The 12,796-nt window shown below is 44.0% G+C and overlaps 1 protein-coding gene across 4 annotated transcripts in view; it reads left to right on the forward strand.

The window, feature by feature from the left end:
* Window positions 1–589: 589 nt before the first annotated feature.
* The window catches only part of arhgef49 (Rho guanine nucleotide exchange factor 49), a 562,666-nt gene continuing 550,459 nt past the window's right edge, over window positions 590–12,796 (forward strand). For 3 of the 4 annotated variants that reach the window (XM_073046111.1, XM_073046110.1, XM_073046113.1), the window contains exon 1: window positions 703–1,138. The gene's annotated coding sequence lies outside the window, so the exon portion shown is untranslated. Of the gene's footprint in view, window positions 632–702; window positions 1,139–12,796 lie in introns of those variants that run through there. The other variant, XM_073046112.1, reaches the window with a different exon arrangement.

Consider the following 12,796-nt stretch of genomic DNA (forward strand, 5'->3'; position numbering starts at 1 on the left):
TGCTCTGATTGGCTGTGTCCTATGCCATCCTGCCAAGGCATTGTGTGCATACAACATTGGCGTTGGAATAAGTGGTGTAACTTGTGGGCTGCTTCCGACACACCCTTGCATGTGTTGGTTGTTAATGCAAACGATGTATTTCACTGTATGTTTCGATGTGCATGCGATAAACTTAAATCTTCAATCATGAAGTGTTGGAGGATAGGATTAAAAAGGATGAGGTCAGTCCACACATGATAGGCTGAAAGGCTGTCCTCCATGGTTTATGGCTTCCTGAAGGGAAATGGGTTGCAAACCAGTGAAAATAACCTGTAACGCCACAGAGAAAGAGCAAGATAATGGGGCTGAGGAGAATGCTCCACAATGAACTAGTACAGACTTGATGGGTGAATGGCCTTCTTCATTGCTTCAACAGTTCAGTGTTTCTACCAACATCCATTTTAAGTAATGGATGGTAAATGAAATAATTAATATTCACGTCACAAATTAGAATAACCTTTAGATGTTAATAATTGAATGAGCATTCCGCATTCTCCCTCAACATCCCGACACCCGGCCAAAAGCCACAGGCGCTTAGCTCGCCGCTGTTGTCTGTTTTAAACATCAGGCCTGGACACCAATTCTGCGGGAGGTAAGGTCGTTAATCACTTGACAAATGCGCCGCGAAAATGCAGCAGGAATGTCTTCAGGGGAGAGGTTCCCGTTGCTGGGTGTCTTTGTAGGTACTACAGCACTCCCTCTGGACAAACCGCAGCCCGCACCGGCCACTTCGCCCGTGGCCAAGGATTCTCGAGTTCATTAGCACCGAGATTGGTCTCGGAACCCCCCTTAGCAAGGAATGATGCTTCTTAGATCTGCCGGGGATCTGATTCCGCTCGATGTTGTTGCCTAGTGACTGCGGGTTGTCACTGTGGCTCTGGAGGAAGAGGGAGTGTTTGCAGTGCGAGGTGCTGTTGGAAACAGACAACAAAGGGGAGAGGGAGAGGTACCCGCGCTCTCGCCGTGAGCAGCAGAGGACCTTTCACATCTCTTCCTAGTCGGGGAGGAGGCAGGGACGCGGGAGCCCATGTTCTGCTGGATCTAGTTTGCTGCGCAGATCTTCAGTAGGAGTGACGGGCGGACACCCTTTCGCTTAGCGGTAAGACCCAGCGCCCCGTTTCCCCTGGCCGTGCCGGCAGCGCTGAGCTCAGGAGCGGCGAGAGTCGGAGGCAAAACCCGTAGCATGGTATTCCCCCTCTCCCCCTCAAAAAATATATCGTTCACAGGGCGAATCTTAACAAAAATCTGGCAAGTACAGGAAACAAAGATAAAGACATCGACGCTGAAAATGCGGCGTTGAAAGAGATAAGATTCGTTTGTCCAATTCCAACATTACTAAACTGATCTCATCTCCTAGTTTGTGTTACTGTATATATACAGTACAGATGTGTGTGTAAATGTTGTATCATAAACTCTAGATCAGAATTATCTCCTACGTATATATACATATGTGGTATATACTATATAATTGTTTTATTTATATATGTGTTCATGTTTTATGTAGATATATATGTATTTAGATGTATATAAACTGAACGTAAGTGTCAATGTGCCCTTATCTGTGTGTGAGAATGAGTATTCTATATATAATCTGTCTATGTATAATCTTGTGCCTCCTCTCTGTATTTAATATCTGTCAGCAGCATGCTAATCTCAGGGCTTTTCCGTAGATCTTGCCTAATGTGAAATTCCTAGGGTATTGTGGCTTCCACGCGGATATACCTGTGCACTTTTTTTCTCTCTGCGATGTTGAAACATCGGCTACTTTGCTCTGCCGATACTATGCGTCTATTGTCTGGGGCCGCACATTCTCGCAGGCTACTGATTAAGGAGGAAAGTTCACCCCGCAGTAGGTGGTGGTGTTCTTAAAAGACAACCAGAAGGTGAGGGGCATGAACCTTGGTATCTCTAACTTCTGTAGTTTCTCCCCCTCCCCCTCTCCTTTCCCATTCCCCATACTGGTTCCTCTCCCCCTTCTCTTCTCACCTGTCCATCACCTCTCTCTGGTTCCCCTCCTCCTTCCCTTTGGCCCATGGTCCAATCTTCTCTCCTATCAGATTCCTTCTTCTTCAGGGCTTCATTGGTTCCACCTATCATTCCTGGCCCCATCCACCCTTCCCCTCACCTTGTTTTACCTATCACCTGCTAACTTGTACTCCCTCCCCCCTCCACCCATCTTTTATTCTGGCTTCTTCCCCCTTCCTTTCCAGTCCCGATGAAGGGTCTCAGTCCAAAATGTCGACTGTTTATTCCCTTCCGCAGATGCTGCCTGACCTGCTGAGTTCCTCCAGCATGTATTGCTCAAGATTTCCAGCATCTGCAGACTCTCTTGTGTTGATGACAATCAAAACGTTTTGTCTCTCATCTCTCCATCCACTCACCCTGCTCCCAGCTTCCTTCTGCATCTAGGGAGTCACTCCCACAAGGGAGAGGCCCAGTGAACAGCAGGGCAAAGCTTCGCAAATCCTGGACAGGCACCAGGTGGAAATACCAACTGATGACCTAAGGCTCAACCCAACATTGCACAGCTCAGTCTCTGCAGCAAATACAATTTAGGAATTGGTTAGAGTTAGGCATCATACATCCTCCTCCAGTATAATGTTAGTAGTGCAGTGGACCTCACTGAGTCAGAGTCACAGAGTGTTCCAGCACAGAAACAGGCCAATTGGCCCATCTAGTCCATACCTGATTGTTATTCTGCTTAGTGTTATGGACAGGCCATATTCCTCCATACTCCTTCCATTCATGCACTTATTCAAATTTCTCTTACCTTGGTCAATTTGATAGATTGGACGCAGCAAGAACACGCGAGAGCTGCCAGCCGCTTGCTGTAAATAGCCAGCTGTGGTTCTTTGGGAAGGACTTCTGAGCCAAAATGAGATGAGGGCAAACAGGAGGCTGGAGTCTTGAGAACAAAGACCCAGGTTATCCCTTCTAGTGGTGCAGGAGGGAATTCTTTTCTCTCTGGAGTTGCCCTCCGTCAGATAAGGTTTTCCTGCCTGTTCCACAAAAAAGTGGTGGATACAGCCCAGTCCATCTCAGGCGTATCCCTCCCCACCACTGAGCACATTTACACGAGTGCTGCCACAAGAAAGCAGCATCCATCATCAAGGACCCTCACCTTCCAGACATGCTCTCTTCTCACTGCTGCCATTGGGCAAGAGACATAGGAGCCTTAGGTCCCACACCACCACATAGAGCATTACGGCTCTGAAACAAGGCCTTCAGCCCAATAATTATTATTCTGCCTTGTCCTACATCTGGACCATAACCCTCCCATCCACGTACTTAACCGAACTTCTCTTACAAATGGTCCAGGAAGAGTTACTACACTACAACAATCAGTCTTCCGAACCAGCTCAACACTGAACTGAGTTCACAGTCTGTATACTCACTTCCAAGGACTCTATCTCAGTAGTATCTGCTTACATTTTTGTTATTATTTGCATAATTTGTCTTCTTTTGCATATTAATTGTTTGTCAGTCTTAGTTTATTTATAGCATTTCATTAAATTCTATTGGATCTCTTTAGTTTCCTGTAAATGCCTGCAAGAAAATTAATCTCAAGAGGTAAATGGGGGTATACAGATACTTTGCTAATAAATTTATTCTGACTTTGATGCTAAAAGATCTGGTGGCAGTATTTGAAGAATGTACTGTGTAGGGTTAGAAAGTGAGAAGCTTTCTCTGGCTAAGTGAAGGGTCGGTGAGAGAGCAGAGGGGCAGGATTTCCTCTGACTCACTCTTCCTGTGTCCCCTGGCCAATATTTATCTCCAATCAACCTCACTACACAGTGTGGGAACTTATTGATGCCAGCCATGATTCCTGTCTAAGATGATCCCATTTGCCTGTGTTTGGCCCAACTCCCTGTAATGGGGTGGCACGATAGTGTCATGGTTGGCATAACCCTATTACAGTGCCAGCAACCTGGGTTTAGTGCCACTGATGTCCATAAGGAGCTTATACATTTCCCCCATGATGGCATGGTTTCCCTCCAGGTGCTCTGGTTTCCTCCCACATTCCAAAGACTGGGTCGGTAGTGTAATAGGTCACATGGGTGAGATTGAGTGCTGGATGGGCCAAAAGGGGCTGTTACCATGCTGTATCTTGAAATAAATAAATAAGCAAGCCTTTCCTATCCACGTACCTGTCCAGATGCCTTTCCAATGTTGTACCTAACCTTTACCACCTCTTCTGTGCAATATATGCACCACCCCCATGTGATAAACCTGACTTTTAAATCCTTCCCCTCTCACCTTAGTCATGGCCCCTTAGTTTAAGAATCTCTTATCCTGGGAAAGACTGTGATCATCTCACTTGCCACGCTCCTCACAAACTCAACCCTCAGCCTCCATCAATCTAGGGAAATCAGTTCCAGTCTTTCCTCATAACTCAAGCCCCCCATTCTAGGCAAAACCCTTGTGAATCCTTTCTGCACCCTCTCTAGCCTAAACACATCCTCAACAAGAGGCTTCGTGGGACAAAGGGTCTGTTCCTGTGGTGTCCTACACTCTATAAATGTGGGCTCCAAGACCCCTCTGTCCCGCCACACTGCTAAAAATCCTGCCGTTGACCCTCCATTCTGCTTTCAAGTTCAACTGTCCAAAGAGTATCGCTTCACACTTTGGATTGAACTCCATCTGTCACTCTCTCCACCAAATGCATCTTGTCAATGTCCTGTTCTAACCTTCCACAACCTTCTACACTACCCTTTGCGTCATTGGATAACTCCTCTGCAAGTTTGCTATCATCTACTGTGCCTTCACATTCCTCCCATCTACAGAATACAAGAAGCAGTAGTAGGCCATTTAGCCCTGATGTCTCCTTCACCGATCAACAAATCCACAGTTTGGACATTGAGTACGTAGTTTCCTGAAAGTGGCAACGCAGGTAAACAGGAACGGTGAAGAAGGTGTGTGGCAGGCTCACTTTGATAGGTCGTGGCATTGAGGACAAGTCTTGGGACCTCATGAAACAGTTGTTCAAGACATTGCAGGACACCACGGTAGCATATCAGTCAGAGTACTGCTTTCCAGTGCCAGTGATCTGGAGATTAGGGATCAATTCCCATCGCTGTCTGTAAGGAGTTTGTATATTCTCCCTGTGACTGTGTGGGTTTCCTCCGGGTTCTCCGGTTTCCTCCCACATTCCAAAGATGCACAGGTTAGCATTAGTGAGCTGTGGGCATGCTATGTTAGCACCAGAAGCATGGCAATACTTGTGGGCTGCCCCCAGCACATCCTCGAGCTGTGTTGGTCATTGACACAATAATAGGCATCCATTAGTCTCAAGAGACCGTGGATTTTCGCCTTGGAAGGTTTCCAGGGTGCAGACCTGGGTAGGGTTGTATGGGAGACCGGCAGTTGCCCATGCTGCAAGTCTCTCCTCTCCATGCCACCGAGGTTGTCCAAGGGAAGGGCAAGGGCCGATACAGCTTGGCACCGGTGTCGTCGCAGAGCAGTGTGTGGTTAAGTGCCTTGCTCAAGGACACAACACGATGCCTTAGCTGAGGCTCAAACTAGTGACCTTCGGATCACTAGACCAACGTCTTAACCACTTGGCCACGTGCCAACACAGTCTTTGGCACAAATGACACATTTCACTGTATGTGTTGATGTTTCAATGTACATGTAAAAAAAAGCTAATCTTAACATGACATTGGTGAGACGGCACCATGAGTCGTGTGCAGTTAAGACCATAATACTGTAACACCATAAGACACAGGAACAGAATCAGCACATTCAGCCCATTGAGTCTGCTCTACTCTTTAATCATGGCTGTTTTTTTTCTCTCTCAACCCCCTTCTCCCCGTAACCTTTGACACCCTGACTGATCAACAACATAGGAACCTCCACTTTACATATACCAATTAAATTGGCCCCCACAGCCATCTGTAGCAATGAATTCCACTGATTCACCACCCTCTGGCTAAAGAAATTGCTCTTCTTCTCTGTTCTAAAGGGGCAGCCTTCTACTCTGGGCTTTCCCACTACAGGAAACAATTGTGCCACCCATACTAATCACTCCACCACAATGATGTGTTGAAAGGGAAAAGCAATAACAGAATGCAGAATATAATTCAAACTTCAAAGTAAATTCAACGTATATGTTACCATATACTACCTTACTAACACTATGATGTTCCAATTAGGAGAAAGTGCAGTTGATATAAACAACTGCAAAGCCATAATGAGGTAGATTGTGAGGTCAAGTGTCCATCTTATCATACTAGGGAACTGTCAATAATCGTATAACAGCAGGGTGGAGGCTGTTCTTGAGCCTGGTGGTATGTGCTTTCAGTCTTTGGCACTCTTTATCTATCGAAATACTGATTTATATGTTTATTTGTTTGCTTCTTGTAACAAAGTTTTTTTTCTGTTCTGCACTGTACTTTTGCCACAAAACAACACATTTCATGCTGTATGTCACTGATAACAATGCCGGTTCTGATGCTGATTCTGCCTGACAGAGGAAGGGAGAAGAGAGCGACTCCTGAGTGGGTGGGTCAGTGATTATGTTGGTTGTTTTCCCAAAGCAGGGAGGAGAGTAGACACTCATCAGAACTACAGAAGGTCAGGGGGAGTGGAACAGGCAGGATGAGGGATTCCTTCCCTGCTTCACTGGCTGATGCCATCGGTGTAGGTGCTGAACAAGTGAACCCAATTCAGCCAAGATCATGAATCAGCTGCGATAGTTAACAACCCTAATCGCATTAACTCCTGCACCAAGCTGATTGATGTGGCAAATAAATGGGAGTAACGAGCCCAGCTGACAAAGAGTTTCTGATTTGTCTCTTTTTCCAAACATGATACGAACCCAGAAGGAAAAAGATCTTTATGTTCTAGATGAAAATCTGTTCAAAGTTCTGTCCATATAATGCAATCCTAGGATAATTCACTGCTATAGTGTGAATGGTGAAACTCCCTCAGCAGCAGAGCTCGGAGTAGCATAACGATGTATCGAGTAGAACTGATTCCTCATTGCACCAGAGACCTTTGTGATCAATCTAACCCTTCTCTCCTACACCACCAATAAACCATTTTTCTTTCATTTTTTTGTAGCTAAGAGTAATTAGAGCACAGAACACTACAACACAGTATAGTCTCTTCAGCCCATGATGTTGTGTCAACCTTTTAACCTACTCTAAGATCATTCTAGCCCTTCCTTCCCATATATCACTCAATTTTTCTTTCATACATCTGCCTCCCTCAAAACCTTAAGGTCCCTAATGTATCTGCCTCTACCATCACCCTGACACCCACCACACTCTAAAAAAATATATATATCTGACATCTCCCCTAAACTTTCCTCCAAAGTTCAAAGTAAATTTATTATCAAAGTACATTTATGTCACCATTTACAACCCTGAGATTCATTTCCTTGTGGGCGTACTCAGTAAATCCAATAATCATAATAGAATCAATGAAGGACCGCACCCAAATGGGCAGATAAACGACCAGTGTGCAAAAGAGAACAAATTGTGCAAATATATAAGAAAAAAGAAATAATGATGATAAATAAATATTGAGAACATGCAATGAAGAGTCTTTAGGTTGTATGTTTACATCTTTGCTATCTAGATGTTCCAGGGTTGAGTGAAGACCCAATGAAATGGCAGCTGCTGTTGACTTCTCATAGTAGGCAGACTGGAGCAGATCCAAGTCATTTCTCAGGCAGGAGTTGAAATGTTTCATCACCAACCTCTCAAAGCACTTCATCACAGCGAATGTAAATGCTACTGGACGATCGTCGTTGAGGCAGGTTGCTTCACTCACCTTTAAAGGGATTGCCTATTGTTCTCACAATCTAACTCATCATGGTCTTGCACCTTATTGTCCGCCTTCACTGCACTTTCTCAATATCAAAGTGAATTTGCTAGCCAAGTACGGTGGTGGAGGTGGAAACGATAGGGTCTTTTAAGAGACTCCTGAATGGCTACATAGAGCTTAGAAAAATAGAGGGCTATGGGTAAAGCCTAGGTAATTCTAAGATAAGGACATTTTCAGCACAGCTTTGTGGGCTGAAGGGCCTGTATTGTGCTGTAGGTTTTCTGTGTTTCTATCTTTCTAAGTACATATATGTCACTATATACAACCTTGTGATTCATTTTCTTGCAGGCATTTACAGGAAGATAAAGAAATACAATAGAATTTATGAAAAACTATATATAAATAAAGACAGACAATTAATGTGCAAAAGAAGGCAAATTGTGCAGATATACAGTATATTCAAATCATTCTGAGAACATGAGTTGTAGAGTCCTTGGAAGTGAGTCTGTAGGTTGTGGAATCAGAACTGAGGTGAGTGAAGTTCAGAAGCCTGATGGCCACTGGGTAAGAGCTGTTCCTGAACCTGCTGGTGTGGGACCTGAGGCTTCTGTACCTCCTGCCTGATAGTAGCAGTGAGAAGAGAGCATGGCCTGGATGGTGAGGGTCCTTGATGATGGAGACTGCTTTTTTTTTAGGGCAGTGCTCAGTAGTGGGAGGGCTTTGACTGTGATGGAGGGGTTGTATCCACCACTTTCTGTAGACTTCTCTACTCCTGTGCTTTGGGCTCTGTAAGTGTAATGCTATATTGTGCATTCTGTTACTGCTTTTCCATTGTACGTTCTTTCAATGTGATGAAATGATCTGTATGGATGGCATGCAAACAAAGATTTTCTCTGTCCCCTGATATACTTAAACTTCTGTGACCCTATTTAAAATCAGGCATAGGTTCTAGGTTCACAGAGTAACAATAACAGTGCTTTTACATCTCCATAGAAACCGGGCTCTTTCTGTGCCATTAATTTCAGTGATGTTGTGAAGTTCCTAGGTCTGAACTTAAACCCATGATTCACAGTTGAAAGTGTAACCATAGACTTACACCTGATACTCAGAGCGTCTCATAATACAACAGGTTTACCAGTGAGGAAAAGAAGCTGCTAATGTGATGAATAAAGGGGACAGTAAAGATCATCGATGGCTATGGAGGATCATGGAGTCATAGAGCAGTACAGCACCAAAACAGGCCCTTCAGCCCATCTAGTCCATGCTGAACTATTATTCTTCCTTGTCCCATCGATTTACACCTGGTCCATAGCCCTCCCATCCATGTAGTTAACTAAGCTTCTCTAAAGTGTTGCAATCAAACTCACATCCACCATTTCGCTGGTAGCTCATTTCACATTCTCACCAACCTTTCAGTGAAGAAATTCCCCTTCAATATTTCACCTTTTACTCTAAACCTATGATCTCTGCTGCTTGTCTTGTCAAACCTCAGTAGAAAAAACCTGCTTGCATTTACCCTATTTATACCCCTCAATATTTTGTGCACCACTATCAAATTTCCCCTATGCTCCGGGGGGGATAAAGGTCCTAACCTACTCAACCTTTCTCTATAATTCAGGTCTTCCAGTCCCAGTAACATCTTAGTAAATTTTCTCTGTATTCTTTCAAGCTTATTGATTTCTTTCCTGTAGGCGGGCGTCCTGCAGTGCACACATGCCAGATTAGGCCCCATCAATGTACAACTTCAATGTAACATCCCATCTCCTGGTCTCAGTACTCTCATTTTCAAGGAATTATGTATCTATGTTCCCAGATCCCTTTGTCCAACCACATTCCTCAGTGCCACCGTGTAAGTCCCACCCTGGTTTGTCCTGCCAAAGTGCAACACTTCACACTTGTCTGCATTAAATTCCATTGGCCATTTTTCAGCCCATTTTTTTCACTGCCCACTACGCCACCAATCTTGGTGTCATCCACAAATTTGCTGATGGACTTTACCACAGGATCATCCAGATCACTGACAAACAGCAAAGGGCCCTGCACCGATGTCAGATCCAGTTTACCTTGTCACCCTATATGCCAAGCGACTGAATTTCAAGAATGGAAAAGCAGATGTTGGACAGAGCCCAGCCCATCATTGACAAAGCCCTCCCCACCACTGAGCACATCTACACGGAGCACTACTACAAGAAAGCAGCATTCCTCATCAAGGACCCCACCACCCAGGCCATGCTTCTTCTTGCTGCTGCTTTCAGGAAGGAGGCAAAGGAGCCTTAGGTCCCTCACCACCAGGTTTAGGAACAATTATCACCCTTCAACCACCAGGCCCCTGAACCAGCGTGGAGAACTTCACTCACCTAAGCTCTGAACCCACGACCCATTGAATTGCTTCCAAGGACTCTACAACTCACAGTCTCAGCAATAAGTACCTATTTATTATTTGTACAGTTTGACTTCTTTTGCACATTGGTTGTTTGTCAATCTTCGGTTGTGTGTAGTTTTCCTTGATTCTGTTGTATTTCCGTATTCTACTGTGAATGCCTACAAGAAAATTAATCTCATATGGTGACATATATATCCCTTGATGATAAACCTATTTTGAACTGTTCTTGACCAACGATCTGGCACCTTGTCAAAGGCCTGATACCGATTCCACTGATAGTTTTCCTTGTTGTCTGAATCTGGGGAAAGGTCTGGAAGAGGAACAAGAAAGGCAAAGGAGAAGGGAAAGGTTGAGGATGGGGTGAGAAGGGACTAGACAAGGGTCTGGGAAAGAAGAAGGGGAAGACCATAAGACCATAAGTCACATGAGCAGAATTAGGCCTTTTGGCCTAGTGAGTCATTCCAACATTTCATCGTGGTTGATTTATTATTCCTCTGAACCCCGTTCCCCAATGAGATCACCCCCCTCATTCTTCTAAACTCTAGCGAGTACAGGCCCAGAGCCATTAAATGCTCCTCAAAATTAACCCCTTCCTTCCTGAGATAATTCTTGTGAACCTCTGCCAGACCCTCTTCCATGCCAGCATATCCTTTCTTAGATAAAGGACCCAAAACTGCTTACAATACTCCAATTGCTGTCTGGCCAACACCTTAAAAATTCTCAGCATTACATCCTTATGCAAGGGTGTGTAAATGGTAGGTTTCTGGGGAAGGGGACAGGCTGAAATCATGGGAATCCAGGGTCATTTGTTGAGTTGTGCTTCACTGGGTCAAAGAACAGAGAGGAATTTCTGCTGGTGTAGGAACAGCCTTCACAAAGTTGCACTCAGCACATGTAGAACGCCTGTGGGTCACAGCTGTGAGATTTGCAAGATCACACCGTGTTGTAGGAATGGAATTTCAATGATGTTATTGATCTTAGGAGAAAGCAATGTCAGTAAAATTAGCACTGTTCACGAATCTCTCCTGAAAATTCCAAGAAATAGATGAGTCAAGTTATGACAAACAGTGGGGATTAAGGAGCCATCACCAATAAACTGCAGTCTCATTAATTATGTTGTTAGGTGCATCTTTTAAATAGCAAGTTAATTAAGACCCTGTCATTAAGACATGCGATCCACAGCAACTAGTCTGTGAGTAATAGTATAGATATCACCAGTCACTGCAGTGGTTAGTTATCAGATGAACAACCCAATAACCACAGCAGCTTACGCTAAGTAACAAACCAGAAATAAATTCAAATCTCATGAGGGCATTTGTGGATTTTAAATGTGATTGATTAAATAATGTTGAATTTAAAAATTAATTTTTGGAATGAGCAAATGAATCCCACATGAACTGAACAGGTTGTTTCCTATTTCATATCTTAATATAGAAAACATAGAGAATTACAGCACAGTCCAGGCACTTCAGCCCACGATATTGTGCCAACCTTTTAACCTGCTCTATGATCAATCTAACCTTCCCTCCCACATAACCCTCCATTTGTCTATCATCCATGTGCCTGTCTATGAGCTTCTTATATGCCCCTAATATATCTGCCTTTAACACCACCACTACCCACTCACCACTGTGTAAAAGAAACTTCTTCTGATATCCCTCCAACCACCTTAAAGTTATGACCCCTTGTATGAGCCATTTCCACCCTGGAAAAAGTCTCTGGCTATTCACTCGATCTGTGCTTCTTCTGATCTTGTACACCTCTATTAGGTCACCTCTTATCCTCCTGGAGTTTGGTAGCTCAGATAGACACTTTGGTCAGCACAAAAGAGATGGGCTGAAGAGATTGTTTCCATGCTGTGTAACTCCATGACTCTATCAGCCATTGGGTTCAATTCAGTGATTAAAGGAGGCCAGAATGGTGAGAAAATAATCAATACAAACAAGTTTATTTATTTATTTAGAGATAAAGCATCAAACAGGCCCTTCCAGCTCAATGAGCCACCCCACCCAGCAACCCACCCATTTAACCCTCACCCAGTCCCAGGACAAATAACCATCACCAATTAACCTACTAACCGGTACATCTTTGGACTGTGAGAGGAATCTGGAGCACCCAGAGGAAACCAACACATTCACTGGGAGGAAGGTACAAACACCTTACAGAAATTGAACTCTGAACTCTGGAATGCCCCAAGCTGTTATAGTGTTGCTACCATGGCGCCCAAAGAAGGTAAAGGTTAGCAATACTTTAAAGTATTGAAATTTAAATTGCTTTCACTTTTGGATCTAGTTGAAGTTTTGGATGTAGAGACAACAGGTCACTGAGATGTATCATTTCTTGAGGGGAGACTGCCAGTATTTTATTATCTTTTTTTTTCAATGTGATAGAATTAAAACACATTGGTAGTCAGCATCAATACCACTCAATAACACTGCTGAATTACTGTTAATCGGATTTATTTGACTGAAAACAGTGGGATTTGTCAGCTTTTCTTCTGGCTGCCAATTGGTGAGGTAATTCCATTCTCTGGCGCTCCTGGGGCAAGACATTACCAAATCCTTGAAGCACAGAGAAGGATAAATTATACTGGAGATGTAATGT

This window comes from Hemitrygon akajei, chromosome 5, assembly GCF_048418815.1.
Source record: "Hemitrygon akajei chromosome 5, sHemAka1.3, whole genome shotgun sequence".
Taxonomy (NCBI): Eukaryota; Metazoa; Chordata; class Chondrichthyes; order Myliobatiformes; family Dasyatidae; genus Hemitrygon; species Hemitrygon akajei.